The sequence below is a fragment of the Cucurbita pepo genome, chromosome 12, assembly GCF_057944985.1.
Source record: "Cucurbita pepo subsp. pepo isolate OVF chromosome 12, ASM5794498v1, whole genome shotgun sequence".
Classification (NCBI taxonomy): domain Eukaryota; kingdom Viridiplantae; phylum Streptophyta; class Magnoliopsida; order Cucurbitales; family Cucurbitaceae; genus Cucurbita; species Cucurbita pepo.
The window spans coordinates 5,161,063-5,167,062 of NC_141809.1; positions in this window are offsets into that span (position 1 = coordinate 5,161,063).

Sequence of the window (6,000 nt, forward strand, 5' to 3'; positions counted from 1 at the left end):
TGTGTTATATTAACACCATCACAAACACACGAAACAAAAAAAAAAAAAAAATAATTGCTCGAGGTCTCCGACGAAACCCCAAAACTCCAGTGAGTGTTGGAGTTTTCGTTCCAACACGCCCTGAGGCTTCTCCCTACTCCCACGAGTCACCACGCCCATCCCCAAACTCCACCCACACTTCAGCAACCTGCAAAGAAGAAAATACAGAGAAAACGAGAGAGAGGGAAAAATCAGTGAAAACTCTGTAAAGATCAAAATAACGAGACCGACGTTCGAAACCTTCGAATCTTGCCACGAAAAGAATCACCGAAGCTTCTAAATAGTTTACTTTTAACTCTTTTGCAGAAAAAAATTGAAAGAAGTCTAGTTTTGAAACGGCAAGAAATGATCAATGATCATGAATCTCAAATATTGCATGGTTTTACTGAATAAACGTTAAATGTTATTTGTTAGTTAATTTTAGTGAGTTTTAAATTCAAGAGTAAGTAGTAAAGGAAAAAGTACAAACAGTTGAAAATGAAAGACAAGATTTATTTGAGGAAAGAGTGGTTTTATGGGTAAAGGGAACAGTGACCGTCCTAGGGCTATAATTAGTAATACCTATAAATACATCATTACTTTCTCTTGCAGAGAAGAGCAGAGAAAAAAAACATAGAAGTAACAGAAGAATGGTTTTTTCAGATAAACTCAGTGTTTTTTTTTTTTTTTTTTGTCTCTCCACTCTCGACATCTCTTTCATAAATTCATGAGATTGATTTAACAAATTGGTATCAGAGCGAGTTTTCTTTAACAACTTGGTATCAGAGCCAATGGTGAATGTGATGGGTCAAATGCCGCTACCGCGATTAACGAATACAAACTACGAGAATTGGAGCATCCAAATGAAAGCTTTTCTCGGTCTCAAGATGCATGGGATGTGGTCAAAGAAGGTTTCGAAGAACCAAAAGATACCACGGGTTATACGACGGCACAAAACAAGGCGTTAAAAGAATTGCGAGCAAAGGATAAGGCCGCATTATACATGCTGTTCCGAGCCGTTGACGAGTCGGGCTTTGAAAAGATTGCCAGTGCAACTACTTCAAAAGAAGCATGAGACACTTTAGGAAAAGTGTTCAAAGGAACCGACCGAGTCAAGTAAGTGCGTCATCAAACCCTTCGTGGCGAGTTGGAGAGCATGAAGACGAAGGAGTGAGAAAGTGTATCTGACTACATCACGCGTGTACAGACCGTGGTAAACCAACTCAATCGAAACGGAGAAATGTTTCCCGAGATGCGGGTTGTGGAAAAGTTCTTGAGGTCATTAACCAACAACTTTAAGAATGTTGTATGTACAATAGAAGAGCCAAAGAACCTAGCAACGTTCATGGTCCATGAGCTCAACGGTTCTCTCGAGGCACACGAGCAACGTAAGAAGAAGAAGAAGGAAACACTCGATCAAACACTTCAAACCAAGGTGTCAATCGAAGATGAAAAGGTACTCTACTCTCATAATTTACAAGGTAGAGGTTGTGGTCGTGGAAGTCACGGAAATGGTCGAGGTGGTCAAGGCAACGGTCATGAAGGATACTATAAGGAGAAGGTACAGTCGAGCCAAGCAAATTGGCGTGAAAGAAGACGCAGTCGAGGAAGAGGCGGCCGATCAATTTATTCAAACATTTAGTGCTCCAAGTGTCACAAATATGGTCACTACGTGAATGATTGTAACTCTGACATATGTTACAATTGTGGTAGAATGGGGCATTTTGCACGAAATTGTCGAGTCGATAAAAAAGTGGAAGAAACGATCAACCTAGCCTTGGATGACGCAACAAACGAAGGTATTCTCTTGATGGCTCAAAATGAAGATCTGAAAGCAAAAGAACACAGCGGCGCTAAAGATGATGGCGATGGTCGTGAGGCGGTGGAAACCGTTGGAAATGAGGGGATACGCAGCGGATTTAGCGAAATCGCGATATCGGAGACGAGAAAATTGAAGAAGGATGAACAACTGTATAACAGAGAGCTGGAGCTCGAAGAGAGAGAGCTTGAATGGCGGGAAAGGGAATTTGAGGCAGAAAGAAGAAAGAGGATGAGAATGGAAGAAGAAAAGATGGAATGGGAAGAAAGGATGGTAGAAATGCAGGTTGAACATGAAAAACAGATGATGCAAATGTAAGTCGCAATCCCTTCAAAATCCCAAAACAATGGCGAAGAAGAAGCCCATGCGATCAGCGAATGAGCCAAATAAATTACAGGATCATGAGCAGGAGAACAGAGATTCAGAGCAACAACCCAAAACTGCTATGGATAAATCTGTGGAGAAGTCTCAGTTGTAGACGTTGAAATCGTTGAATGAGCACCTTTCAAAGGAGAAAATAGAGATTGAGAAAGAAAAGAAAGATTTAGAAATGGAGATTGAAAGATTAGAGAAGGAAGTGGCTGAGCTGAGTGAGAATTCTTTCTATCTTAAACAGGAGAAGGAAGAGAATGGGAAGGTAATTTCTGAACTTGTGAAGAAAATTGAAGAAGGTGTGGAGAAAGAGAATGACTTATTAATAAACATTGACGGTTTAGTGGAAGAGTTAGTGAAGGAGAAAGATGTAGAGATGCTAACTCAACAAAGAGACTCACTTGACGTGACTCTGAATCGAGTCCAACAGGAGGCAGTGAGTTTACGACACACGATTGAGATAATCACTCGTGATAAAGCCGAAATGGAGGAGGTAACAGTGGAAGTGAAAAATGTCGTTGTGGACTTGCGAAGGAAATTGAGTAAACTAAAAGAAGCTGTGACATCTTTGACTGAGTCAAGCGTGGCTGAGAACGGGAGAAGGAGTTGCTGTCTCAAATGGGCTGTTTTCGAGAAGCTCCAAATGAAGTTTCGTCAGAAAAGGATATCTTAGTTTGTTGCTCGAGGACAAGGAGAGGAAATTGTAGAAACCACGACTGAGCTCGAGAAAATGAAAATGGCGCAGGTGGATTCGTTGAATATAGCATTTAAGTTTATGAGAGAGTTTTATTGAATAAACGTTAAAGGTTATATTTGTTAGTTAATTTTAGTTGGTTTTAAATTCAAAAGTAAGTTGGAAACGAAAAGGAATAAGTGTTGAATTTGAAAAGTATCTATAAATACATTACTTCTTTCTATTGTAAGTCAGAGAGAAAAAAGAAAAATAAACTCAGTGTTTTTTTGTCTCTCCACTCTCGACATCTCGTTCACAAATTCGTGAGATTGATTTAATAGGTTTTAGATTGGGTTATAATGGCATTCACCATGGTTCATAAAAACTTGCTTTGCAGATCCATTTGAGCACTGGACTGTGCATGGGTTATAATGGCATTCATCATGGTTCAAAAAAAACTTGCTTTGTAGATCCATTTGAGCACTGGACTGTGCATGTAACCAATGAAATGCAAAATGGGCCAAGCTTTTTTCTTCCTTACAAGTCGAAAGATGACATATGAGAGTTTGATTCCTCGAGATTTAAAGTGAATTTGTGGTGAACAACATTGTTATGGTGTTACATTATAATCGCCTAGATCCACCCCTAGCAGATATTTTTCTTTTTGGGCTTTCTGTTTCGGACTTTCCCTTAAGGCTTTAAAACGCGTCTGCTAGGGGAAAGTTTCCACACCCTTATAAGAAGTGTTTCGTTCTCCTCTCCAACCAATGTGGGACTCTCACAATTATATCTGCTAGCAGTGGATCTGGACTGTTACAAATGGTATCAGAGCCAGGCACCAGACTATGTGCCAATGAAGAGGCTGTTCCCGAAAGTGGGGTAGACACGAGATGGTGTGGCAGTAAGAACGCTGGCCCCTAAGGGGGTGGATTTGGTGAGGGTCCCACATCAATTGGAGAAAGGAAAGAGTGCCAGCGAGGACGCTGGACCGAAGGGGGGTGGATTGTGAGAGTCCCACATTGGTTGGGGAGGAGAACGCAACACCCTTTATAAGGGTGTGGAAACCTTTTCCTAGTAGACGTATTTTAAAACCTTGAGACGAAGCCTGAAAGAAAAAGCCCAAAGAAGACAATATCTGCTAGCGGTGGATCTGGGCCGTTACATACATGCAAAACAACCACGATCATAATGTTTTAGAAGTGTTTTAGCCAGAATACGACTCCCTAGCGTAGCTCTCCCACATAAGTAAAGATTATGAGTGCTTTTCGTCGGTAAGAGATGATGGAATGCATTTAAAAAATGTTTCTGAAAATAAGTTTGAGATTCCTACTAAACGGCTGTCTGATTGGAAGCATTATTGTAAGACTATGCATGAAATTCTAATATTTAAATAAATAAATGATAAAGGTGTTCCCAATTTTAAAATCATGTTCAATTTATACATGGAACTACTTATTTCCTTTCTACTTATTCCAATCTCAACATTGTTTTTTAAAAATTGTTTAATAATGACCTAAATATAGGTTTAACCATCTAAAAATTGTTTAATAATGTACGGAAACTTAAAAATTAGTATGGAAGTTTGATACGATAATGCCCATATCCAGGATTCAAATTAGGATTTGGTAATTGATGGTCCCGTTATCTCTTGCAGCATGGTCACGTTACCCACTCATTGTTACTCAAGAGTGAAAACTATCTCCACAGACCAATACGAATCCTTCAAACATATTTTGCCTCGCTCACGTGCCTCTCAAAACATTCTTTAAGAGGTCAGCAAACATAAAATCACTACAAGTAAAACACGTTTAATCATGAAGTTTTATGATTGAGCCAACAAAAAGAAAGGTACACGGTGAAATACTCAATTTGAACACTTTTAAAAGTTTAAATATATTTTCTCTATTTATTTAATATGATATATTAAATATTAATTTGAACACTTCCCATTTTCTTTCAAATAAATTGAATCTTTGTGCATTACTATGAGCTAGCAAGGGGACCTTATGGATCTACAAATTATAAGCTCCAATGATATAAAATTAATTAATTAAACGTTAATTAATTAATTTCCATTCATTAACTATAGGTCACTCCAGTATAGACTTAGAGTTGCAATTTTATGACTGTAGGACGAGTTATGTCTATTGATATAATATTACAAGCAAGTCGATCCTTCACGAGTTGTTCATAATTATAGCTGGGTCAAAAGTCCGTTTTACCTCTGTAATTACATCTTTCACTTTAAGTACCACTGAATCTCTAATGAAAAATTTATTTATGATCCAATCATAAACCAAGTCCCTCCCGGGCCAATGAGAGGGTGGGGCCCCATTGTTCAAATCCCGAAATCAGTACTTAAGGGAACAACTCATCTGCTTTCCTTATATGGAAATGAGTGAATTCCATCTCATGATATTATGTTCCTAACTTCTTATTTGGCCAAGTCCCCAAAATGGTAGGCATGAATCGGCTAAAAGAGCCATTCTTACCCATGTAAATTAAAGGACAAGCCCTCATAGGCAGGAGTTCATAACTCACTCAGGATTAAGATTGTGTCGCATATGATCATCATGTGAAATATTAATCTTCTCAATTAATGGATTTATAAAGAGAGATTAAATATTTCTTGGTCCAGTCTTATACACAAACTCATTGTATAGGATACCCCCATTTACATGTCTCCACATGAACGATTTGGATCAAATCATTTGTAACGGTTACAAAGTGAGTCGTATCAATAGTGTTACCATGATAAAAGGCACCCAACCTTATCCATATACTATAGACTCTTTAGGTTATTACTTGAACACGATTCTCTTGTATGTCAACCACATACTGATATGAACCAAGAGACATCAATTGTAACGACCCTAAAATTTTACTTATTTAATCCAAGGTCATTACTATCCCTTGAAATGCGGAATATACATTAAATGGGCCCTATTCATAAATGCGACTCACACTCGCCTTTTATTACCTCGTGAAAGAGCAAATGATTACAGGGGAAAAAGAAAAGAACATTATTGAAATAAATGAAAAGGAACAAAACCGAAATGAATGTTTTATTCTACCCTATGGTTTATTATGCAAATACATTTCAACCTATACTAACCTA